General features: G+C 60.9%; 1 protein-coding gene across 9 annotated transcripts in view; it reads left to right on the top strand.

Moving 5' to 3' along the window:
• Positions 1-24,869, top strand: part of RAI1 (retinoic acid induced 1) — a 103,221-nt gene that overhangs the window by 58,801 nt on the left and 19,551 nt on the right. For 3 of the 9 annotated variants that reach the window (XM_027516992.1, XM_027516989.1, XM_027516988.1), the window contains exon 1: positions 24,561-24,723. The exons of 3 other annotated variants lie outside the window; for them this stretch is intronic. The gene's annotated coding sequence lies outside the window, so the exon portion shown is untranslated. Of the gene's footprint in view, positions 1-20,531; positions 20,957-22,782; positions 23,504-24,560; positions 24,724-24,869 lie in introns of those variants that run through there. 3 more of the 9 variants (XM_027516993.1, XM_027516994.1, XM_027516995.1) reach the window with 3 other exon arrangements.

Here is a 24,869-nt window from a genome sequence, read left to right as displayed (position 1 = left end):
ACTGAAGCTCAGGGAGCTAATCATTTGAAGTGGAGAAGGCCCACCTCTCTGGGGAGACTTAATGAACAGAAGCTTTGCAGTAGGACAGGGAGGAGGTCAAGGACGGGGAGAGGAAGTAGACAAAGCCACACCCCACAGCACCTCACATCATGCAGCTGACCAGTCTAAGTGACGCCACCTCCTGGAGGCCTGGGCTGGCTAGAGGCCTCTGGGCTCACACAGCCTGGGCTTTTCCATCACAGTGCTGTCACCCTGGTTTGGTGACCTGTTTATGCAGCATGTCCCCACAGCCTGGCAGCACCCAGTTCTGGGCTGTCAGCCCTAGACACGGGGCAGGGCACACCGTGTGCATGATTGTGAATGATGAGTGGCCAGTTAAATGGGCTCTCGGCTCCTCACAGCTTTGCTCCTAGCCCACCACAGGCCCTAGCCTGAAATGGGGTCGGGGAGGCTGGGAAGCCTGGGTGTTGGCAGCTGGTGCAGAGAGGAGGGTTGCAGGCTTGGAGTGGACCAGGGGAGTCAGCACTCGAGCCCACTCAAGAGTGAGCTGGAATTTCCTGTTTGCCAAGGCCAAGCCTGCAGGCCACCTTTGCTGCCCTGCCCTCCAGCTCAGCCTGGCTGGAGGGCGGCTGGCAGAGCCCAGCAGTGAAGCTCCGGAGAACAGAGGCTGCTAGACGCTGAAGCAGAGGTCCCTATGCAGGGATCTTTCTCCACTGAAGATCCTCGGGCCCTGAGAGGAGCGATGCCCTTCCCACCCACAGGCTGGACAGAGTCCCCTCAAGGGACACCTGCCTCTGGGGAGCGAGCATCCTGGAAACACTGGGAATCCATGACCCTTTAAAGCCCCCTCCCCAGGAAGCACTCTGAGTCCCCGTCATCCAGGGTTCCCCCACAGCAGAGGTGTTTCTCTGAACCAGAAGAGGGGGTATCTCCCAGGCCCCTGGACCTTCTTCTCGGTGTCTGGTCCCTGTACCCTCAGGTGTGACTGAGCCATTGCGGCCCCTGGAGCCCCGCAGACCTGCTCCCCACACTACCGTGTAGATAATACTTAGTGTGTCTCCTGGGGCCCCAGGTGGGGACGAGGTCAGACTCCCATGTGTCCCCAGTGTGTCCCCAACAGGGCCTGCTCACAGAGGGCCCTTGGTGGGTATCTGGTGACTGGAGAGCTGAGTGAAGAAGGGGCTGCTGCTCCTGGGTCCTGCGGAGCTGACCTGGAAGAACACCCCACCTCACCGTGGCAGGACTTCCTCCCACTGGGCAGACCCCCCCTAGAGAGCTCCTTGTTGCTATAGGTGCCCTTCTTGATGCAAGTGCCCAGCAGGACAGGCAGGGGCTCTGCAGGATCCAGGGGAGCAGCCCTCCATCTAGGGTTCTGGGGGTATTCAAGCCCTGCAGCTGGGTCTCTGTGTCCTGGCTCTGGGGTGCCCAGCTCCAGCCTGGCAGAGACCTGGTTGGTAGTGACCCAGGTGGGCGGCAGGCCGGGTGGGGGTCCTCCCAAGGCCACGGTCTTCTTGCCTGCTCATGGGGTGATGTGCCCACCTGGTGAAGATGGTCTTCTGGTGGTGACTTTTGTGTCATTGCTTTTAGCAGGGTGCTCGCAGCCCCAAGGGGTGTTGGTGGCAGGGCGGTGCTGGGGGTCCTCCACATTTCACCTGATTCCCGAACCAGGAAATGGGGGCCAGAGAGGGCGGGGCTCTCCCATGTTCTTGGAGCAAGGGTCTGCCAGGACTTTGAGCCTGAGGAGGGAGGCGGGAGGACCCCCCATTTGAAAGTGGGAGATGACGTGACTTTTGGGGACAGCTGTCGAAGTGAGGGGTCACAGTCTGGGTGTGGGGGTGCCTGGCCCAGGGACCCATTTTTTTGGCCCAAAGACTGGGGTCTTGGGAATCCAGGGAGGACAGGGCCTGTCTGAAGACCTCCTGGCTTGGCCAGAGAGGCTGTGGAGGGTTGGAGGAAGCCAGGCAGGGAGGTGGGGGAGGCACCCTCCTGAAGACCAGCACCAAATCGCCTCAGTTGGGGGCAGCTTGGCCCAGGGGAGGCCTCTCCTGCTCCTCCTCCAGCCCCTCGGGTGGGGTGGTGGGCCCGGCCAGCAGCCCTGCTTCCTGCCCGCAAGGCCCACTCCCCTCGGAAGACTTTCCGCCACTGGCAGGAGAAGGGAAGTTGGGGCTTGGATTTGCCTCTGTGGAGCCAGTAACCGACAGCCCCCGCCACGGGCACCATCAGCACAGTTTCCGGAGCCTACTCGAGACACACCTGCTCGCGCTAAAAGGAGAAGCAGAAATCCATCAAAACAACCCAAGGCGCGGGAGGGGCCCAGACCTCGGTTCCCCTCTTGAATTCGGAGCTGCAGGCATCTGCAGGCCCCTGGCGTCCCCACCGTTGGGCCTTGGTCTCCCTGTCTGGCCAGGTGACAGGGATATGCTCCCAGCTTGCGCTTCTGGGCCTCCTCCCTTGCCCCCACCCTCATCCCTCCCTTTCCAGAGACATTATAAATCAAACGGCTTAGAACGTAAGGCATCAAAAATTCTGAAACCTTCATCTATTATTAACGCTGACAGTAAATCCCCCCTCCGAGCGTTTTACATAGCAACTGTTACCAAGACTCGCTGGTGGGGCTGCGGCTCCAGCCCGCCGCATCCCACGGCTCTGGGCGGGATAGCGGCCGAGCCTGGACCGGCCAGGCCGCCGCCTGGGCACCCTCCTGCCCTCCCCAGGAGTCGGGGGGGTGCCATTCTGGCAGGGGAAACAGTTTCCTTCCTGCTGAAAACAGGAGGAGGGGTCCAAGCTGCTCCTGGTGAGCCTGCTGGAGGCTCCCAGCCAAGCGAAGCTCCTGCCCAGGTGGAGGGGAGGGGCCCGGGGCCCCTAGGAGGCGGTGCCCATGTTCAGGGCTGGGGTCTGGGGCCTTTGCTCCCTGCTGCCCTGGTGGAGGAGCAGGAGACACAGGAGACACAGGACTGGAAAAGGCTTCGTAAACTGTTAAGGGCTGTGCAGATGTTGTTTACCGACCCACCCACCTGTCAGCTAGACATTCCCGAGTGCCTGTTTGTCTGCAGGCGGTATCTGGGCACCAGGGATTTAAAACAAAGACGAATGGCCTGGGCCCTGTCGCGTCCAGTTTGGAAGAAGACAGACGTGCCAGCCTCTAATTGCATTGAGTGGAATGATCAATGTGTGTACAAGATGGACTCAGGAGGGGCGGGGACAGGAGGCCTCTTCCCAGGGTTTTGATCAGAAGGATGAGCAGGGGCCAGTCTGTCTGCTCTGGACAGAGGAACTGGCATGTGCAAAGGCCCAGAGGCATGAGGCAGCCCGGGTGGCAGGTGTGCTCTAGGTCGAGGCGTTTTGGTAGAGGAGGGGACCTGCAGGAGGGAACAGGTGTCAGAAGGTGCAAGACTGTGGATACAGAGTTGAGGGAGGTGATTCGGGGACACTGAGGGGCCGTGGAAGGTTTTAAACTGGGGAGGAACAGAGTTGGATTTGGTTTACGAGGAGCCACAGATGTTGTCTCTTGTAGCAGTGTTTCAGGGCTCCAGGCTAGGGGATGGCATCGCCTGTAAGTGCTGGAGAAGAGAGACCGCCTGCATGGGTGGGAGGCAGGGGAGGCAGCCACTCTCTGCGAGCTGTCACTATGCACTTGCTGTGTGCCCAGCCCCACGTCACACCCATGGTCCCTGCCCTGGGGACTTTGCCATACAGTGGGGGCCTGACCAGCACAGACCCCACAGGGAATAGCATGGACAGGTTAAGAGGCTTCTGCTCCTGGGGCTGCCAAGGGCCCGGGAGCGGGTCTGGAGAAGCGAGCGGGTCACAGGGCCCACGTGCGAGGAGTGGTGTCCCTGGTTGTCTGCCACTGGAAAGCGGGACACAAACCAGGACAGACCTGGGCCTGGCCGAGTGGGGGCGTCAGTGGGCAGACTGTCCCCCGCCGGTGACTAATAATATATGTCCATTGTGGGAAACTCAGCAAATAAGCAGCAACCCTGAGAAGATGAGGCCCCCCCACTAGGATCTCACCACCCATGGATGCCCTGGCTGCATCATGGTTTCCGGTTACTCTGGAACCAGACACGGTCACATGTTTTTTAAAAGCAAGCAGCATCCTTCCCTCCTGCACCCCTGGGTGACCAGCTGTTCCTGCTGAGCATGCTAGGAACAGCTCCTGTCTCCCCATGTGTCTGGGGGTTTGTCAAGGGTGCAGCTCCCCAGAGGGGCCCGACTGGACTAGGATGTCCAGCGCTTCTCTGGGGGCCAGAGGCCAGGGCTGTCCTGCTGCAGCATCAAGTGGCCAGAACAGAGGCTGATGCCCAGTAGGTGCTCACTCTTCTAGCTGTGGGGAGTGAGCCCTCTGTCCCCAAAAGTGAGTGAGCAGAGGTTGGGTGGAGCCCACAGGGATGCCATGAACTGGATCTGGCAGTAACTGGAGCTTTAGGGTGAGATCTGTGCTTTAAAGGTGTGCAGTGGCCAAGGTAGAGGAAGCAGGGTGTTCAGAGAGGGCTTCCTGGAGGAGGTGAGCCGTGGGATATTACAGAAGGGCAGACTTGCATAAGGGCCTCTTCTGTGTGGACAGGGCTGGGGACCCAGTCAGGGTTCTGGCCGCATGGGGCTGCCAGGCTTGGGAGAGACAGACAAGTGCCTGGAATGTGTGGTATGGGTTTAATGCTATGATGGTGGAGAGATGGACCACAGGGGCCCAGTGATTCAGGGCAGGCTCAGCATCTGAGCCAAAGGCACCCAAACTGTAACCAGAAGTTTGACTCAGTCCCATGTCCCTTGGTCCAGGGGCTCCCAGATGCTGACAGTTGATGGCAGCTCAGTTGGTGCCTTGGCCCCAGGTTCGCTGCTTTGCAGAGTAGCCCCCAAATGCAGGGCCCACACCCAGAGTCCTACCCCAGAGTGGTCCCCCAGCCCTCAGCTGGCAGCCACCCATGGACCTTATCGGAGCAGAGGTGGAAACTGCCTGGGAATGTCCCCCAGCCTGGCTGAGCCTGGGTCACCTCAGCTGTCCCTGGTGACACAGCCCACTGGACCCACCCTGCATGGCCCAGGCCACCTGAGCCAGGCTGGGAAAGGCTCCTGAGGGGCCCCTACCTCCCAGTCAAAGGATTTGGAGATGGACGGAGGGAGGAGCCATCTGGCAACAAGGTGGGGCCATAGGGAGCAGCATGGGGCAGTTTGGGAGGAACGCCTGGCAGACAGCCCCTCTCTGCAGCCTTCCAGAGCCTCCTGGAATGGCCAGCTTCAGGGCTCACAGCTCCTCATGACTGAAGAGCATGTGTATGGAAGTCAAACAGACCTGGGTTCACGTCCCAGCTCCTCTGCTTCCTGGCTGTGTGACCTTGGGCTAGTTCTTTCTCTCTGTGCTCAGCATCCTCACCTCTACTTTGAGGATAATAACAGCACTGGTGTTGACTCGAGGCTGGAAGAGGTGATCCATGTGTGAATGACTGGCGTACAGCGAGCGGATGAAAGTGGCTGCTGTCACCCTGGTGCCCAGGGAACCCATAACAGAGTCCTCACTGGTCTTAGAGGCTCGTGTTCATCCTCCAGCTCCGGCCTCCGGAATCACAAGGCCCTGGTCCACTCACCAGCTCACATCACTCTCTTTCTCTGAGCACCTACTATGTGCCGGGTGCTGGGGCACTCTGGGAGGCAAACGGTTGTCAATCCTGGTGGGTAGACTGCTGGCACAGTGGACAACGGGTCCAGGGAGGGAAGTCACACAGAGTGGAGAGGAGGTGACCCTGAGCATTTGTTAAGATGATTGAGTCCAGTGAGTGCAAAGTGGGGGTCGGGGATGAGAGAGCTGGTGGGTGCAGGTCGTGCCCTGTGGTTTAGTGCTGCTGGTGAGGCTTGAGAGTTGGGAAGGTGGGCAGGGGGCACCCCTGAAATCAGGCTGGAGAGGCGAGCCAGGAGGGGTCTGAGCATGGGGCAGGGCTGGGAATAAGGGAGTGGGCTTGGGAGGAGGGCAAGCAGGTGCAAGGGGAGGGAGGGAGTGCTGTCGGCAGGTGGGAGCCTGTGGGCTGTGAGGGTGGCCTGGAAGCTGGAAGCAGCTGCAATCTGACCTTTCAGCATGACAGGTGGGACCCTATGCTCATGGCTCACCATCCATGGGGACTTAACATTCACGGGGGACTCACCATCCACGAGACTCATCATCCATGGAGGGCTCAAATCCATGGGACTCACCATCCATGGGGGTTCACATCCACGGGACTCACCATCCATGGGGGCTCACCACCCACAGGACTCACCATCCATGGGGGGCTCACATCCACAGGGGACTCACCATCCACAAGACTCATCATCCATGGGGGGGCTCACATCCACAGGGGACTCACCATCCACGAGACTCATCATCCATGGGGGGGCTCACATCCACAGGGGACTCACCATCCACGGGGGCTCACCACCCACAGGACTCACCATCCATGGGGGGCTCACATCCACAGGACTCACAATCCACAGGGCACTCACCATCCATGGGGGACTCACCATCCATGGGGAACTCACCATCCACAGGGACTCACCATCCACGAGACTCACCATCCTCAGGACTCAACATCCACGGGGGACTCACCATCCATAGGGCCGACAGACAGAAGGGAGTCAACAAGTACAGGAGGGAGGTGATTGCAGAGAGTGGTGAGGGCCATGGGGACAGGGGCTCCTATAGCTATCGGGCAATCACAGAGGGCCTCCAGGAGGAGGTGGCTTTGGGCAATGAGAAGATTCAGGGGACTGGTGATCCAGATAGAGGGAACAGTGTGCGCAAAGGCCCAGAGATGCCTGCCGCCCCCTCACCCCGCCACCCCCTCACCCCGCCACCCACTGCCAGCCTGTGCGGGGAGGGCAGGGTGGGAGATGAGATCACAAAGGAGAGCAGTGCCCCCAGGCGGGCAGTGCAGGCCCAGCTCAGGGACTCAGTCTGAACGCGGGGCGGGGGGAGGCGGGGCGGGGGATCTGCCTGCTGGCGGTGAGGGGCCCGCCCACCAGGCAGGAGAGCAAGCCCCCAGCTGTTGCTTCCCTGTGTGACCCTGAGCACGTCACCCACCCTCTCTGAGCTCCTGAGTTCTGTGCGGTGCTCAGAGGCAAAGAGAACCCCCCTGCTGTGGCTGCTGCCATCACCTTTGTGCCCACTGACCCTGCTCTGGGTGGCGGACTTGGAGGGGCAAGTGGGACGACTTAATGGAACTGAGAGCCCCCTGGACAGGAGGCCCATGGGGCCTGTTCTTTCGGCAGTGTTTTCGCTCCTTGACGTGCTCAGAGTCCTGCCCACGCTGCCCCGCCTTGGTGCTCCTGTCACCACGACTGGAGACTCAGCTGAGGCCCAGGGTGGACCCCAGTGGTGGCCGTTCTGAAACCCTGCTGCTCCGGGCGGGTCCCCAGCCAGTACTGGGTGTTTGCAGCTGAGCTGAAGTCATTTCTCTCATGGCCTCAAACAGAGTCTTTGGAAAAGATGTTCTTTCCCTAGAACTGTAACCTGCATTACCCAGAATAGGCTACTTGGTGGTGCCGTCTCCCCTGAGTGCCCCCAGATCCTTCCTGCACACTGACTTTCCCAATAAGAGGCCCTTGAGGTCATGACCACCCTTAGACACCAGAGGAGGGAGAGTGGGTTTAAGAGCACGCCCTCTGGCTCTGCAGGTCTGGGACGGGTCCCAGAGCTCAGCTGGGGCATCCACAGCCTCCCAGGCCACCCCTGGCTTTGTGGTCAAGACCAAGCCTGTGTGCCTTTACCCCCTGCTGCTCCTGGGGGAGACGATGGGTGGCTGACCGCATGCCTCCCCACGACGGAGCCCCTGAGAGGAGCAGGAGAGGGTGATGTGGGCTGGGCCGTGGTGTCCAGAGGGAGCAGCTGGCGCCGCCTGAGTGCTGGGGCCGCAGGTGGCAGTCCTCTCAGGCAGGGCAGGCCAGGGACATGGGTGCCGGGGGGAGGCACGAAGGCCTAGGACAGGAAGGACCTGGCTGCGTCTGAACTGCTGCGATCACAGTGTGCCTGAAGGAGAGGCCCCGTGGGGTTCACGGCCAGCGCAGTTCCGTTTCTCGGAGCTCATCAGGGACCAGACCACAGAGGGCCTGGGAAGCCTGGTGTATGAGTGAGGGCCAGAGGGCTCCCGCATAGTAAGCATCCCCAAAGGTCAGCCCCTGGAGACAGGGCTCCACTCCCTGGAGCTGTGTGTTGCAACTGGATGGCAGAGGGATGGCTCTCGGTGGTCACTAAGGGGCCCACAACCACAGAAGCCTCGTGAGGGCTGCACGGCCCAGAGGGAAGGAGACACTTGGGCTCACGGAGCTTCTTATAGTGACATGTCATTTTCAGTCCAATTCCACTGACTAAGGCGGGCCTGTGGCCACCCTGCCTCCTTGGTTGGGGGGGGTGGGACATTCAGGCTACCATTGACCGAGGAGAGCAGGGAGTATTTGGAGGTGAGCTGACCTTGACCCCCGGGCTGAGGAGGGTCCCATACTTCATTCCGAGTAAAGCGAGGCACCTCTGGAGGCCTTGAGTAGAGGCTGAGGTCTCATTGGTTTTATTTTTTAACTATTTATTGATCCCATGCAGAGAAGGGCACGTATCCTGAGTGGCCGGCTAATGAATTGCTACAGACTGGACACACTAGTGTCTGACCAGCATGCACATCAGGAGGGGGCATCACTATCCTCGTGTCCCCCCAGGCCTGGCCTACCTGGGATCCCAGTGTCAGCTTGTGAACTTCGTCCATGTGGTCTCGAGGGTCCAGTTGTCTGACACGCCTGGGCTGCATGCAGCCAGCGTGGTTATTTCCTCCTGCGTAGTGTTCAGGCATGCTGTGTGGCACCCCAGGAAAGTCCGGGCAGCTTACAGCCTACGACTAAGCCTGCCAGGAACGTCCGGGAGCATTGGGAACGCAGGGTCTGGGGGCGGTGTGTGGCACTCGTGTTGCTGTGTTTCTGGAGGTAGGATTGCTGTGATCTCGGGGTTAAGAAGGTGCCCCCTGGACTCAGGAGAGGAGACCAAGGGAGTGACCCAGAACAGGAGAGGAAGGGCTGGAGGGTGGGTTGGACCCTCGGGCCGCTTGGCCTCAGAATCGAGCGATGTCCCCAGTGCAGTCTCATCTCCCGTGGGTTTGGACGGTGAAGGTCACACGTGGTCAGTGAGGTCACATGTGGTCAGTGCCCCCAGAGTCCCAAGAAGCAAGGCCTGGATGTGGGCTGCACGTTCAGCCCCACCACCACCTACGGTGATGCATAGGCCTTCCAGTGACTGCGCGCTCGGGGGTGGCAGGGAGGTCATGTGTCTTAGAGCCCGGAACTCTCCTGCACCAATGCACATGTGGGGAGCACCCGAGCCCACCTGACACTTGGGGAGACTGTGGCTGGCCAGGAGGTCGGGGTCCCATGCACTCCCCGACTCTGGGTGCATGGGACAAAGGTCTGGGGTCATGGTTCACAGGGTCACCTCTCCAGATGGTATTTCTTAAAGGGGCCAAGAGAGGGTGATTCTTTGCCCAGCTTGAAGCTGAGAGCACAGATGGTTAGGCCCCAGCCTGTCTGGGACCCTCACCTGGAGCCACCCCAGCCATAACAACAGACACTGCAGCGGGGGCCAAGTAGTGAGCCGGGGGTGGTGGTAGGGAGCGGGGTCTGGCTCCCAGGCCGGGTCTGCAGCGCGGGTAGGTGACTCGCTTGGTGGGGCCACTGTGTTCTGCCAGTCCCCAACCAGCCCCCCGTCCAGCTGTCTGAGGCCAGAGCAAGGCTTCGCTGAGATCCTTGGACCTCTGGGTCCGAGCCCTTCAGGGTCGGCTGGTGTCAGTTTTTGTTTTAAGAAACACAGTGTGCCTGTTCCTTTGACTGGCCGCCCCTGGGCCCATGTCTGGGTGACCTCAGCACAGGGTGCTCCCTGAAACCCGCACTCTCAGGGAAGCATGCCAGGCGCCGGCGGGGCATCTGGGGAGGCTGGGGCCATGGCCAGTTGTGAGAAGAAGTGTCTTTGTCGCAGATGCACGTGGGGCTCTCTATGAAACCGTCTCAGTGCCGCACAGGAAGAAGAAAAATGGGGCTTTGATGTGGGCTGCCTCTCGCCGGCCGCCGCAATGTCACTCAGGCGCGTCTGTGGCAGCTTTTATTAAGGAGCTGTCAGCTCTTCTCAGCCTGAGACCCAGGGGCTCCCAGGGCAGGAGGCGGCCCAGAGCTGTCTGCAGGAGGCCTGGCATCCACATGGGTGGGAGGGACCCCGGTCCAGCCCCGGCTCCCAGGGGCAGGCAGGGCCCAAGTGGATCCCTGGGCACCACTCTGGGCCAGGTGGGGTGGTGGGGGTGACCTGCTTTGGTGTGGTCCTGATCCTGCTGTGCAGCCACCGCTTGGCAGGGAACTGGGCGCGGCCCCTGCTCTGGGCTGAGGAGGGGGCTTCAGAGGCCTGGAGGCAGCGTCCAGCACCAGATGATGAGGCCAGAAAGGGTGCCTAGGGGCTGGAGGGGAGCCTGGTCTTGTGGGTATCGGGGCGGCTAGGATCCACTGGGCTATGAGCAGGAGGGCAGGGTAGTGCATGTTTGAGGGGGCCTCAGGAATGTGGGGGATCCCTCAGGGAAAGGTTGGGACTAGCAAGATCTGGAGTAGGGATCCAGCAGGACAGTAGTCCAGTGGATACCAGCCCTGCTTCCTGACCGGCCAAGGGGATGCCAAGACCTGCCGTGAGCACCCTCCTCAGGGCCTACGGCTTCCTGAGCACTCAGGCGTCCCCAGAGAACCAGGCGGGGTCATCCCAGGGGCAGCCCAGGCCCCCCAAGCTTTCATGAGCCCTCTAAACCCTCAGTGACGAAGGGAAGGAGACCCAGACACCAGGGGCCCTAAAGCTTTGGGCCTTAGGAAGCAAGTAAACCCCACTCTGTATCCACAGTATCTCCATTAACAGGACTCTGTTCCACAAATCTCTGTTCCTCGTTCATTCCAAAAACTGTGAGCTGTTGATCATTTCAAAAATCTCAGCTCGCTGGAGAAAATACAGAAAATAACCAAGAGTGAGTGTAGAGAGAAGAACAGACGTCACTGCCCGGGCCTCTGGTGCGGCATCTGTGTGTGTCCCCCCCTAGCTTTCACGTCCTGCCTGGTTCCTTATGCACCAGTCCATGAGTGTCTGCCTGGGTCTTTGGAAACAGGGCTGCTGAGGCTGGGATCTGGGGTTGTGCATGCTGTGTGACCTTGCAGGAGTTGGACACCCTCTTGGAGCCTTCGCTTCCACATCTCTGCATGTAGGGAGGGTTACGGTGGTTTCTTGGGCTCCACTCAGAGCTGACATGGGGGGTCTTAGTGGTTCATCAGCACAGGTTCAGTTGGGAGCCTCCTCCTCAGAGCAGAGTTCATTGTGCCTTTGGAGAGGGGTCCTGGGCAGATCACACCTCCCTGAACCCCCGTGAGCCATGGAGTCTGGTGGTCTGTTGACTTAACATGTTCATTGCTCTCAACACAAAGCAAGTGTGCAGTCGATAGGAGCCATCCTTACAGGCGTGACCAGCGGGTCAGACCCTGGTCTTCTTGCTGCGGGAGAGGCGGCTGGCCAGCTCACCTCCTCGGGCTGGCTTTGTGGCTCTGGCTTTGTGGGCTTGCGTTCAGAACACCCTGCACTTGCTCTTGTGTGGCTCTGTTGCTTTTTGAGCTGGAACCAGATTTTTCATCTTGCGCTGGGTCCCTCAAATTACGAAGCTTGCCCTGCTCTTAACAACAGGATTGTAGGGAGTAGAGCATAGGATGGCCTGGGCCAGCACCCCGCGCCGTGCTCCAGGGCTGTGTGTGAGGGAGAGGTGGGCCGGGGGCTGCCCGCATGGCCGTGGAACCTGCCAAGGGCAGGAAGTCTTGGTGGGAGGTGGGTGGGGTGGGGGGACCTGCCAAGCTGTGGCCAGACACCCCAGGGGATGCAGAACAAGGTCAGAATCAACTGAAACCAAGCCGAGTACCTGTGAAGAGGAGGATAGGGTGCAACACCGGCACCCACGCCCTGGGGATGCGACTCCCCTGCCTCGGGATGCAGGCTCAAACGTCCCATAGCACCCACATGGGGAGGGGCGGCGCCTCAGCTGCCCACAGGTGCAGGGAAGGGGCAGGTTGGGCAGGAGGCCTCTGGTTGCAAAGGCAATTCAGCTGAAAGGAAAGTGGAGGGCCGAGGAGGAGTGGCTCTAACTCAGGAGGCAGACAGGGCATCAGGCAGGGGGCTGGGGGGCCACCTCTTCCTCTCCGTCACTCCTGGAGGGCAAGAGAAGGGGGTCTGGAAGGCTCTGCTTTCTGGCATCCCGAGTTGGCCTCTTTCAGGAGACCTGGCCTTGTGTGGGCCCCGGGGCACTGCCCCCACAGCGGTGGGGGAAGCTGGCTCTTGAGTGGCAGCTGCCTGCCCTGGGCACTCAGGGAGCCAGGCGTCCATGCGGGGCAACCAGGGACTCCATGACCCACAGGGGCCACATGAGGGCATTGTGGGCACCCAGAGTGCAAGGGAAAGGTGCTTCCTGCTGAGGAAGTCCTTCCGCCCTGGGTTTGGCCTGTGGAAGTGGGGGCCTGGCGAGGGGCAGCCTCCCCTGGTCTCAGTGCAGGAGGCAGGGCAGTGGGAGCAGCATGCTGAGGACAGGGACTAAGTAATGGGGAGCCAGTGAAGGCTGTAGAGCAAGGGAGTGCCTGGGGCCAAGCTTGTGAGAGGCCACGTGGTGGGGAGGCTGGGATCTGGGAACCCAGTCTGACCCGTGGCCAGACCTGGGCTGTGGTCGTGGGGACAGGAGGGGGGCCCTGAGGACGCTGAGGGGCCTCCTCAGAGATGGACCATGGGGAGATGGGGGCAGAGGACGAGGTGTGTACAGAGGTGGCCTTAGGGTGACATGGGTGCGCTGAATCTGGGGATCTGGAGCTGCAGAGGGGGGTCAAGGCAGGGGGCTTTGCCCTCAGGAGTGGCCGAGGCTGGGGTAAGAGCAGAGACCACCCAGGAAAGGAAGCCAGAGTCTGAGGGAGAGTGGGTCTCATCAGGCTCCCCGGCACCCTGGTGTCCTGTGTCCCTGGGGACGAGCGGGACGAGCCCTGTGATGAGAAGCCACGGGACTGGGATGGGGATGTCCAGAGTGAGCACTCGGCCCCCTGTCCACCTGCTGGGGGAGGGCAGCCCTTCTCCCACAGGGCGGTGGGGCGGCCAGGCCTCAAGGACAAAGGCAGGCGGGGGCAGGGGAAGGAGCTTGTGGCTGGGAGCTTAATGGCCCCGAAAAAAAAACATAAAACTGGAGAATTATGGGGAGACATAAACAGAGCTGTCAGGCATTAGCTGCAGGGCGACGGCTCAAGCCCGGGAAGAGATGCCGGCGGCTGAGCTGGGTTCTTGCGTATGCACGGAAAGACAGAAGTTATCAAAGGAGGGAGATTAGGGAGATGCTGCCTGCACGCTCAGCTCCCTAGCCCAGCTTTTCTCACGCTCTGGCTAAGGCCCCGGCCACACGCTGACCCTGGGGGCTGGGCCGGGGCGGGGGTTGGGGGGGTTGGGGGGGCCGGCAGGGGCGCGGGGGCTGGGGGTGGGGGGCGGGACTCAGGCCCAAGGACAGAGGCGGGCGCCGGCCCCACAATTTATGGTGCTCGCACACCCTGCCATCTTCATTCTCACTATCGCTGCTGATGTCATTAGCCAGGCACTAATGGGCTTAAATTTCACCTTAAACCGTCCCCGTGTCCCCGTGGATGACAAGCATTCTGCTCTCCCCAGCTCTGCAGAGCTGCTGGGCGGGCTCAGCAGGCATGTATAGCCCTCCTCCTCACCTGCCCTCCGGGTCCCCAGCAAGAGGTCCCCAGGGACCCTGGGCACACTTATGGGTCAGGGTGATGCTGGGAGCCCCAAGCGCAGGGATAGGGCCCAGGAAAGGGGGCTTCTCGATGAGCTCTGGAGGCCCCGGGATGACCCACACAGCGAGGTGCAGCTGGGGTCCAGCACCCTCCCCGTGCCCCTCCATTTCTGGGCCCAGGTGTCATGACAGGGGTGGTTGCAGGGGGTCCCTGGCACCCTGGAAATTGCCCACCATGTTCTTCTTTTTCTTCTTTGACTGCACCCGGTCTTAGCTGTGGCATGTGGGATCTTCCTGGATGAGGGATACAACCCGTGTCCCCTGCACTGGCAGGTGAATCCCTAACCACTGGACCACCAAGGAAGTCCCTGCCTGCCATGCTCTTTAAAGCCTTGAGGAAGTCTTATTTCGCTCAGGCTAATGAGCAATGGCATTGCTTGGGGTTGCAATTCCACCCACTGCCTGTCTGTCCACCCACCCATCCATCCATCCATTCATTCACTCAGTCATTTGGCAAACACAAGGCCCATGACCCCTGGCTTGCTCACGTCCATCAAAGGCCTAATTAGCTTTCCTTTTGCACCTGTGAGAGGGAACACACGGTGATCTTTAAATACAGGGTGTTTGGAGGACAAAACCTTCCTCACGCTGGCTTTGCAGGTGGAGGGAACTGCTGGGAGCTCTGGGGCTGTGGGGGTGCCGCGTGGACCTGTGGGCCTGTCCAGTTCACTAGGATCAAGTTTGCCTGAGGAGCCAGCTGGGGCTTATCCACCATCAAAGCCGGCTTGCAGGGGCGTCTGCTGGAGCCAGCCCTTTCCCATGGGAATCTCAGGCCCTTCCACGTCTCCAGGGGCCTGTCCTCGCTGTGCTGGAAGCTTCGTCCATCCATACTGATAGCAGTGCCAAGGAGGTCTTGACCGGAGGGAGACCACCACCCCCTCGGTGTCAGACAGTCCCTGCAGTGGGACAGGGACGGGGACGAGGCTGGTGCAGGCCTATAGGCATGAGGAAGGAGGCCAGAGGTGGGAGGTGGGGGGAGCAGTTCTGAGCCCCCACGCTGTGTGAACCCCTGCCCTTGCTGGGCCTCAGATGTGCAATCTGTCACACCAGGGTGTTGACCCTGCAGCCACTGGGGGTGAGCTGGTGGATGCGCTGAAGGCGGTGTCGCCTGGTGGGTTGGAAGCGTGGGCTCTGGGGTACCCCGAGGCTGTCCCTGCTTCTCCCCATCAGTGTTTGGAACCTGCTGCTGAGTCGGTGCTCCTGCCTGACACTTCTAGACCCTCACCACAGCCCCCAAGGCCTCCTGCCACGCGGACCCAGGGAGGCCTCCGGGAAGCCTCCTCTGAGCCTGAGTTCCTGCTCAGGTGTGATTAGGGCCCTTCTGCCCCGCCCGCCCTCCTGGACTGGCCAAAGCTGCCTCAGGAAGTGTGCAGCTTGGCTATCCTTGACCTGACCCACATCCTTGAACTATAATAAAATCAGGCCTCACAGCACTTTGCTATCATGGTGCTTCTGGTCCTCACAAGCTGTGCAACTCTGGACAAGTGCCCTAATCTCTCTGAGCCTCTGTTGCATCATTGGTAAGAGGAGTTAAAATATGTAGACTGCTTCTTAGAGCAGGGCTCTGCACACGTAAGCATCGTGTGAGAAGCAGCTACGAGGGTGACGATGACAAAGCACTTTTCTGTCCATGTTCTCATTGGCTCTTGCTCAACCCCGTGAGGTGGGCCCAGTCTCCTGGGTGAGGACATGGAGGCCCAGAGAGGTGGGGGCGGGGGCTCACCCGAGGTCACATGGCGAGTCAGTAGCAGCCCTTGGGTACTCGATGCTCTTTCCAAAGACACAGGAGGCTCTGGTCTGGAAAAGAGCAGCCCAGAGCCAGGAGGACAGAAGGGCCTTTCTGAGTCCTCTTTCCACGGGCCCGGGCCTGCAGAGGCCTCCAGCCAGCCAGCCAAGTCTCTCTTACCCAAAGTGCCAGCTTGAGAACTCAGACAGCCAGGTCTCACTCTGGCCACTGCCTGCCGAGACAGCATGGCCGCCCACCCAGGCAGGCACCAGCTGCTCCTGAGGCCAGAGCCCGGTTCCTGTCACCCTAGACAGCTCCCAGCTTCCTGACCCCCCTCCTCAGCCAGCACTAGGACTGGTCAAGGATTTTCCTGAACTTGCCCTCTATTATAAAAAATTATACAAATGTTTTCCTCTTAGAAATAACAACTTGCTTATTGGGCCCTGCTCTGCCAGGCACTGTCCCTAGACACGCTGCCCTCCAGGGACTGACCCCCGCGCCTGCTCACAACTGAGGTACTGAGGCCCAGGCTCAGGGCGCGCGGGCGGCCCAGCTGGGACTCAGCCCAGCATTCCCAGACGGTCAGCCGCACCCTCACAGCCCCTGGGAGCCAGAGACGCCTCTGCCCTTATCACGAGTGTTGCCTTTGTTTTGGCAGTTGGAGGGGAGCAGAGTGCTGGTAGAAATGGAGTGAGAAGTTCGGTGTCCCACAGACCGGGAGCCGTCCCTGTGAGCCCCAGGCCCCGTTCGTCAAGGGCCCTGGCCGTGGCAGCTGCCCCCAAGGCGGTGCACCCAGAAGCGAGGTCCTGGCCTCTGTAGGGGTTCAGGCCTCAGTTTTCTCATCTGTAAGATGACGCATGATCGCCGTGCTGCCTGTTGCAGGACTGAGTGAGGCTGCTCCTCTTGGCAGCTGGGCTTGTCCCTCCTGCTGATGGCCACGGCCTGCTGTAGCCTGGCAACTGGAAAACTGCCGGGCCAGATGGGAGCCCGGCACGGGGCGCACTCTCCAGCCATCTTCAGAGCCAGCCTGGAGGGTAGGTATTTATCCACAGTGTAAGCTTAAAATCCTAAGTGGGTATCACAGGCTCATAGTAAAAAATGAAAAATCAAGTACCCCTCCTCTTTTATACAGGTGGGGCCTCTCTGCACACTGTCTACACTGTGGTTTGCTCACCAACCTAGAAGCTGCACCCCATCCACACACGAAGCCCATATCCATGGTACAGACCTCCGCACATGTGTGTTCCTCAGCCCCTCACGGGGACACATATAGGATCTCCGGGCTTTGGTTTCTGCATACTGCAGTTCATGCAATGCAGACCACTATGGGCCTGGCTGGGCCAGGGCAGAGGCACAGCTGGTTCCTATTCACCAAAGAGCTCTCTCAGCGACTGCACCGGCTTACCCCCACCTCCGTAACTTGACCGGGGCCCGCTGCCGGCCGGGGAGAGACAGGCATCACATCCACACCAGCACTGGAGGGGCCAAAACGAGTGGTTTCCCCAGAGGAATCCTCCGTGGTCTGGCACGCCTAGGGGCCGAGCCAGCCTGAGAGAACCCAGGTCCGCCCCCGGCCCCTCCTCCAGGGTGTGGCCTCGGGCGTCAGGTCTCTGGGCTCAGCGCTGTCATCTGTGAAACAAGGGTGGTCATGGGACCCACCCGCGGGACTGGCATGAAGATGAAGTTTGTTGTGAAAGTGCTTACTAGGGCAGCGCCAGGCACGTGAGGTGGTGAGGATGGGTCTGGGTGAGCCCTGTACCCACCCCAGGTCTGCAGCTCTTGGGGTCAGTGCTGGGGTCTGGATCTGTTGCCCCTCGGAAGGGGTCAGGGAAGGGGAGAGGGTTTGGAACCATCAATGGAAAGGGGGGATGAGTTTAGCCCAGTTTGCCACTGTCCTGACAGGGCCACTGAGGCCCAGGAGGCCTAGACTTGAAGTGACCATGGGTTCAGCAGCATGAGCTGCCCTTCAGTGCCACCAGGAAGCAGGGCTGGGTGCAGAGTCTGGGGGGCGGGGGAGCAGAGCTGCAGGACCCCGGCTCTGAGACAGACGGCTCGGGAACATGGAGCCACAGGCTAACGCCAGGTCCTGGGCAGCCCTCCTTGGACAGGACAGGACTCAGAGCCCCTCACTGAGCCCAGCCTCCTCCAGGGGCTGAGAGCTTGCTGCCCTCTGCAGCCCCCAGGCCAGCAGGCAGCCTCACCTGGGAGCTCGTTAAGAGTCACAGAAACCCAGACTCTGCCCTCCACCCAGCTCACACACAACAGCGGCAGTCCAGCCGGGAGGACAGCTCATCTGCCATGGGGGTCGGGACACGTCTGAGCACAGACCTTAACCCTGGGTCCCAGCCCCCGGCTCCGGCCCCTTCCTGAGGACCTGCTCTGTTTCACCCTTAGCTCCCTGGGAGGCAGAGGCAGTGCAGGGTCTGGCTCTCGCCCCATGGGCAGCGCTGGAAACCGCTGCTGCTTGTGCTTCCTCCACCAGGCACCAAGCACGGCATCTCTGCCAGTCTCACGGACCCGCGTCGGCGTGTCGGGGTACGAGCAGGCTTCAGTTGGGGAGCGTGAGGCTCAGAGAGGTGAAGTGAGCGGCCCAAGGTCACCCAGCATGGTGTGCAGAGCTGTGTGGCATCAGAGCCCAGGTCTTTACAGGATGGGGACCAAGTTGGGCCAGGTGACAACTCCCAGTATTCCAGAGCCACCAGCGAGCCCCCACAACTGGCCGATGTGACTCTGACATCTCTGGAGCCCCCGTCTCGATAGAAGACTGCCCTCTCCCTGTGGTCAGCGCAGAGCTGGCCAGCAAAGATTCTCCCGCAGCTTTCCAGAACAGGCTTCCAGGGGTCGGGCTGAGTTCACTGCGAACAACTGAGAGAGGAGCTTCCCAGACACCTAGTGACCGGAATCTGGGGTGGGCCAGGAGATCTGGTTTAGTTGGAGGGGAGGCCCGAGAGGGCCGGGCCTGGGGAGAAAGAAACATGCTTTCAGCTACAAGCACAGAGAATGGGCAGAAAGTATCCTGTCCGTCCTGGGAGAGAAACAGAGTGCTGTTCAGAACAGCTGGACGCTGGAGTCAGACAGCTGCCCTCCCCTCGGTTGCGCCCCCCAGCACCTCCACGTCTCACGGCTGCATGGAGGAGAGGAAAGTCAGCCAGGACAAAGCAGCAGCCGAAAACCAAAGGCAAATATTTTCCGTCCTGAGGAGAGCGGTCCCAGGCTGCCTCCAGGTTTGAGCTGGTGGTTTGCTTTCCCCAAAAGCCAGTGCTTCTGGTCACCAGGCGACGTGTTTAGGGGGGCTGCCCAGGATCCACCTGGTTTTGGGGAGAGCAAGGAATGGGGGGCAGAGGGGGCAGCAGAGCATCCATCCAAGCCTTGCCCGGAAATGGAAGCTCCCTTCCCAGCAGAGGGGCAGCAGGGGAGCCCGGAGCACAGGGTGGCCCCAGCTGTTCATCTGGCAGAGTCCCCCCAACCCAGAATCCAGCCTTGAGATGGAGACTCCCTCTCATATCAAAATAGGAGCTGCCTGTTTGGGCGACGCAAAACTGCCAGGCCCTATGTGAAGTTGTGGTTTGTCCTAACCAGCCACACACGTGTGAAGAGCTTGTGACATTCACATCTGGGCCGCACATGAGGTTCCTCCTGGGACCCTCAGTAAGACCCTCATCACCAGGGTGGCTGAGTCTGAAGGGGTTGGGAGGGGCTTGGGGGGAGGAGGAGATTGGGCGGGTAGTTGGTGCACAGTGTGATTTCTCTCCAGCTCTTCACCACACCAGGCCCCTGCCCTTTTTTTCTCCCAAGAAAAACAGTTTTCTGAAATTTCCAAAGGAGCGAACCAGGGCCTCCCTGTCATCCTTGGCCCTAGAAAGGGAGGACTCCTACAAGCTGGGGTGGGAGGAGCTAGGAGCCCTGTCCCCACCCCCTTCCCCAACTCCAGGGCTCAGTTTCCCCATCTGTGAAATGAGAGGTTACATCACCTTCCAGATGGCAGCTTGAGGGTCAACGGTATGATCTGCCAAGGCCCTAGGAGGGGACGGACACGCTGTCCTGCTGTTACACCTGCTTCCGTGGTCTGAGGGTTACTGAGAATTTTCAAGACCTGGGGGAGGCCCCAGGCTCTGTATCCAGGCTGGTTGAGGAGAGAAGCCCGGTGACAACCCCCCTTTGCCCTGCCAGGCTGTGTGTGTGCCCAGGAGATCCCTGCTCTGTCCTCAAACCTCCTCCTGTCCAGGCCAGGCTGGGCCTCCCAGATGGCCAAGGGTGTCAGCAGACCAGCTGTTCTCACATCTGTATTCCACCCCAGCTCCAACCGGCCAGGCTTCTTACCTCTGCAGTAATTTTGGCCAGAGGCTGCTACCCTGGGGTGGGAGCTGCGCCTGTTTGCTCCCCACCGCCCCGCCCACCCCATTCAGCTAGTCCTGGGAGAGAAATTTGGCCCCAGTTCCCAAATATGCCCTGTTCTTTGCTGCTACTGGGCCAGCACTCCGGGCGGGAAGGCCCTTTTCCCTCTTCCCAGCAGGCCAGACCTCCAGTCTACCCCCCACCCCTGGAGGCTCTGCAGCCGGTTTCTCTCGGCACCCCCCGCCCCCCCCCCACCCCGCTTCAGAAGGGAGGTGGTCAGGGGGTCGATGCCTGAGCAGTCTGGAAAATGTCAAGTGACTGATCCAGCCGAGGCCCCCAGGGGGTTCTGGGTCCAGCCCTATCCTTAGCTGCCTGCCCCCTCTCTGGGGCGAAGGACAGGCTGGGGTTTGGGTGGGTGGCCTTTTGGCGAGCAGGGTAATGGGAGTGGACGTGGACTTCCTGCGCCCCAGGCCTCTGAAGGAGGGGGCGGGGGTCTGGGCTGCTGGGGCTGCTGGGCCTGCTGGGGAAGGGGCCGGGAGGAGGGGGCAGGCTGGGGGAGGAGCGCCCCCCCCCCCCGCCCCCCGCGCCCCAGGCCGGGCCTGGCGGTCCGCCTTGAAGTCGCCGGTGTGCAAGGCCGCTGCTGTGTAAATGGTGTGTGTGTTTGGAGCGGCTTAGGGAGGAGGCTGGAGATGGGGGAGGCAGCGCCCCACTTGGCGCCGCAGCTGCCGGAGGGTCCGCGTGTTAGAAGCTCCAGCTTCGTGGATGATTGAAGAAGGGTGGGCGTTGAGGAGAGAAGGACGAAATCCAGAGGGGGTCTCGGCGCCCTGACTTGGCCGCCCCGCGTCTGCAGAGGGAGAGCTGAGCGAGCGCGGAGGGAGGCGAGGGGACGAGCGCGCCGGGATCCCCGCCCCCAGCCCAGCCGGTTCCAATATTTCGCAGAAAGGCACGCGGCTCCTAATCGGTCCTTTCCAGGCTGAGATTTAGCCGCGCGATGCCCGTGCAGGGGCGGGAGCCGCGGGCCGGGGGAGGCGCTCGGAGTCCGGAGGCGCTGAGCGAGGTGAGGAGCCTGCGTCCTCGGCTGCTTGGGGGGGGGGGGCGGGGGGAGGCGGACGGGCGCGCAAACCCGAGAGGCTGGGAAGGAAAGGGGGGCAGGTTAAAAATAACCCTCTCCGGCTGGGAAGCTCGCGCGCGCTCTCGCCTCGTTCGGTGCCAGAGGACTCCAGGGGAGGTGGCGTTGGGGAGGGCAGAGCGGGATTCCCCCTCCTCGGCGGGCGGGGTGCCCGCCTGCGTGCCGCGGCTGCACGTGTGCGGGGCCGTGCGCCCGGGCCCCCGCGCCCGGCCGGGGCGCCCCCTCCCCGGGACCGGGCGCAGCTGGCGGCGGAGGGAAGCTTCGCTCCATTATTCATTATTTACGAGCGTTAATAGGTTTGAGGCGCGGGCGAGGGCACGGTGGGGACCAAGGCACTCGGGCCCGGGATGCGGAGGGAGGGCCGTGCCGCCTCGAGGAGGGGGTCTTCGCGTAGGCCCCGGTGTTGGGGGCGCTCCTTTGCCTGGCTCCTCTCCGCCCGCATCGAGGCGGCGCGGAGCGCCGAGAGGGGAGTGCGGGCCTTTGATTGCGGCCGTCGGCCTCTGTCCTTAGCGTCCTCGCCCTTCCCGGGGCGCTGGGAGGGGGTACAGGCTGTACGCCCCGCCCTGCGCGCCCCTCGCGGCCGCCGCCGCCGCCGCGTTCCCGACGCAGCCCGGGCCTCATTTATCATCATCTTTGGTCAAGTGGAGTGTGCAAGGAACAGCTGCTTCACTCGGCTGACTTCCGAGGGCGGCTACAGCGGGAATCAGGGAGATGAATGATGGGGGCCGCAGGGGCGCAGCCCCCGGGGTCCCAGCGCAGGCCGGAGGGAGGCGCGCGGTGTCTCCGCCACCTCCGCCTCGTGGCGAGAAAAGCGCCCCTTCCTCGCTCCCGGCGCCTGCGATCGCGGGACTGCGGCCGGGGGCGCCCCAGGAGGGGCCGGCGCGCGGCTGGCGGAGCCCGAGGTCGCCGCGACCTTGCTGGGGTCAGCGGGTTGGGCGGCGGAGACGGCGGCGCGGCGTCTTTGGTGGCGCTTTCCGGATTGGCGCAGAGGCCGGGAAATCGGGCGGGGGCGGGCGGGGGAACACACATAGAAGGTGAAATTTTACCTGCCCCTGAGGGAGTCCTGCGGATTTTCTCCGGCAGCGGCAGGAGCTCTGTCTTTGTCTTACACGCCTGAAACATCTGTTGCGGGGGGGCCGGCGAGGCCGCAAGCGCCCCCGCACGCCCCCCATCCTCGCCCCATCCCCCGCTCGGCCGGCGCCCGCGCCGCGTTAACCCTGCCGACGCTGGGGCGCTAGCCCGCCGCCCCCAGGGGTGCGTGGGAGCCGGGGGCGGGGGCGGAAGGGTTAACGGCCTAGTCGCAGACCCTAATTGTCAGACCCGGGCCCCGCTTCGTTTCAATTACCCTAAGTAGAGACTGAATGCGCAATTAACGAAGTCAGCTTGCCAACTGGAAAGCCGGGCCGCGTTCACGTTGAGAATACTCCACCAGCTGACTCGGACTAAGCAATTTCCTTCTCTCGCTCCCTTTCTCTCTCTCTCTCTCCACCCCCTCCCTCTTTTTCTCTCTCCTTAATAATAAAATTATACCAAGCAGTTTGCGGTGTGGCAGACGGCCAGAAAAGCGTTTCTTTAAACGCCGCCGTCTCACAATTAGGCAGCAAGAGGATTTGACACGCCGCGGCGGCCTGACAGGCGGCTTCCTCCCTTGGGGCTGGGGGAGGGAGGGGCACCACTTCCCGGCTTCCCCAGGTGGAACCGCGCCGGGAGGGGCTGTCAGGATGCAGTGGAACGGGGGTGTCAGGCAAGGAAGGGAGGGGAGGTTCCTGCCCAGGCCGGGGAAAGGAGGGGGCGTTCTCGGACTCCTGGGATGCTGGATGTCCAAAAGAAGGGTCTGGACCCCCACTTCTGGCCTCTAGCTCCAAGTTGGTTTTCTGGTGGCTGGGCATTCTGGAGCACAGATCTGTAGAGGTCTCTCAGCCCTGCGGGACCTCTTGGACAAGTCACAGCCCCTGTCTGGGCTTCCACTAACCCTCTGCAAAATGAGGAGGTGGCTTGACCTGGAAGGCTTCTGGTGGCTCACTGCTCACAGCAGCTGGCGGTGTGGTGGAGGGGGACGCTGGCACCCTGGTCAGAAACAAGCCAGGAGACCCCTCTCCAGCTTTATAGACCAGTGGGCCCCACAGAGTGGGGAGAGTGGCCCTTCCCTGGGAGCAGTGAGCAGGCAGCAGTTACAAATGGCGGATGACTGTGCAGGACTGCTAGGGGGCAGGGGAGGTGGTATCAGGTGGACAGTGGGCATCTGACTCCCCATCTGGGAGGGGTGGTAACTGGGACCACCCACCTGGTCAGTCCTGCCTCCCATCAGTGGGCCCCCTCCTTCCAGTTGGCCCTGACCGCCTCCTTTCCCCACCCCCAGAGCCCCTTGTGGGTGTCACACCCCCACAGTCAGCTGCCTGTCTGATTGCCTCAGGAGGGCAGAAGTCACTGCTTTTTCCTCTGGATCCTCAGCACCCAGCTCTGCCCCTGCGCAGCGTAAGAGACGGGCTTGGTGAGCGAGTGGGTGCGGGCACTGAGGGCTGTGACCCAGGGGCTGTGGAGGGCAGAGCAGAAGTTCTGTTGTCCCTTCCTGGTTGGCTGCTGCACACACGTCCTGGCCTCCAGGCCTGTCATCCTGTTAGGGCTGTGATGAGGGTTAGGTAACGTACTCTTGCCCCTCTGTCCAGGCAGCATTTAATAGGCATCTACTGGGACTTCCTGGTGGTCCAGTGGCTAAGACTCTGCACTCTCCATGCAGAGGGCCCTGGTTCAATCCCTGGTCAGGGAGCTGGATCCTGCATGCCGCAACTAAAGATGCCGCCTGTTGCAACGAAGACCTGGCACGGTCAAATAAATAAAATATTTTTTGAAAAAGGCACGTACTTGGAGCAGTTTCTAGGCTTAGAGCCTAGGACGCAACAGATGAAGCCCTTGCCCTCCTCAGGCTACTTTCCAGCAAGGCAGACACAGGTGAAGTGGCTCATTAGACCATTAATTATGTAATTACCACTGTGATGATGCCACCAGGGAGCCCGGCAGGGACCCAGCAATGTTGTGGGGCCGGGGGAGACAGCAGGGCCTCCCTAATCGGCGCTGGGGTGGAGCTCCAAGGAGGGTTATAAGCACCTCTGTGGCCTTGGGCCTCCTACCACCAGCCTTTGCAGCCCTCAGAGCTCTGGTTCCATGGGGCCCCCCGCAGCTCAGTACTGCTCTCCACCCGGCCCCCAGTGCTCCACTCCACAGCTTAAGTGAATAGTGCTGGTCTCAGGGCTTCTCCCAGAGTCCAGGGAGTGTTCTGGGCACTCCTGTTCCCACCTCTTCACATCAGGCACCCCCCAGGTGCCTGGCATTGCTCAGGCCAAGTGCTACCTTTGTCTGACACCAGGGAGCTTGTGAGCAGATACAGCCTGAAGCCCGGTTCTCTTGGATCTCTGGGGTGTTGAACTTTTTTGCTTGGTTGATAACATTTTATTAAATTTTATAGAAGTCTAGTTGATTTATAATGTGTTGATTTCTGTTTTACAGCAAAGTGATTCAGTTATATATTTTTCAGATTCTTTTTCGTCCTGGTTTATCACAAGACATTGAATGCAGTTCCCTGTGTTCTACAGGAGGACCTTTGTTTATCCATCCTATATGTGATAGTTTGCATCAGCTGATCCCGAACTGCCCATCCATTCCACCCTTACCTTTTGGCAACTACAAGCCTGTTCTCTGTGAGTCTGTTTCTGTTCCGTAGCTATGTTCGTTTTTGTCATATTTTAGATTCCACATATAAGTAATACGTTGTATTTATCTTTCTGACTTTCTACACTTAGAATGATGATCTCGAGATCCACCCATGTTGCTGCAGATGGCATGA

This window comes from Bos indicus x Bos taurus, chromosome 19, assembly GCF_003369695.1.
Source record: "Bos indicus x Bos taurus breed Angus x Brahman F1 hybrid chromosome 19, Bos_hybrid_MaternalHap_v2.0, whole genome shotgun sequence".
In the NCBI taxonomy this organism is placed as follows: domain Eukaryota; kingdom Metazoa; phylum Chordata; class Mammalia; order Artiodactyla; family Bovidae; genus Bos; species Bos indicus x Bos taurus.
The sequence above is the reverse complement of the archived record's forward strand: the minus strand, read 5'-3'. Positions and strand labels throughout refer to the sequence as shown.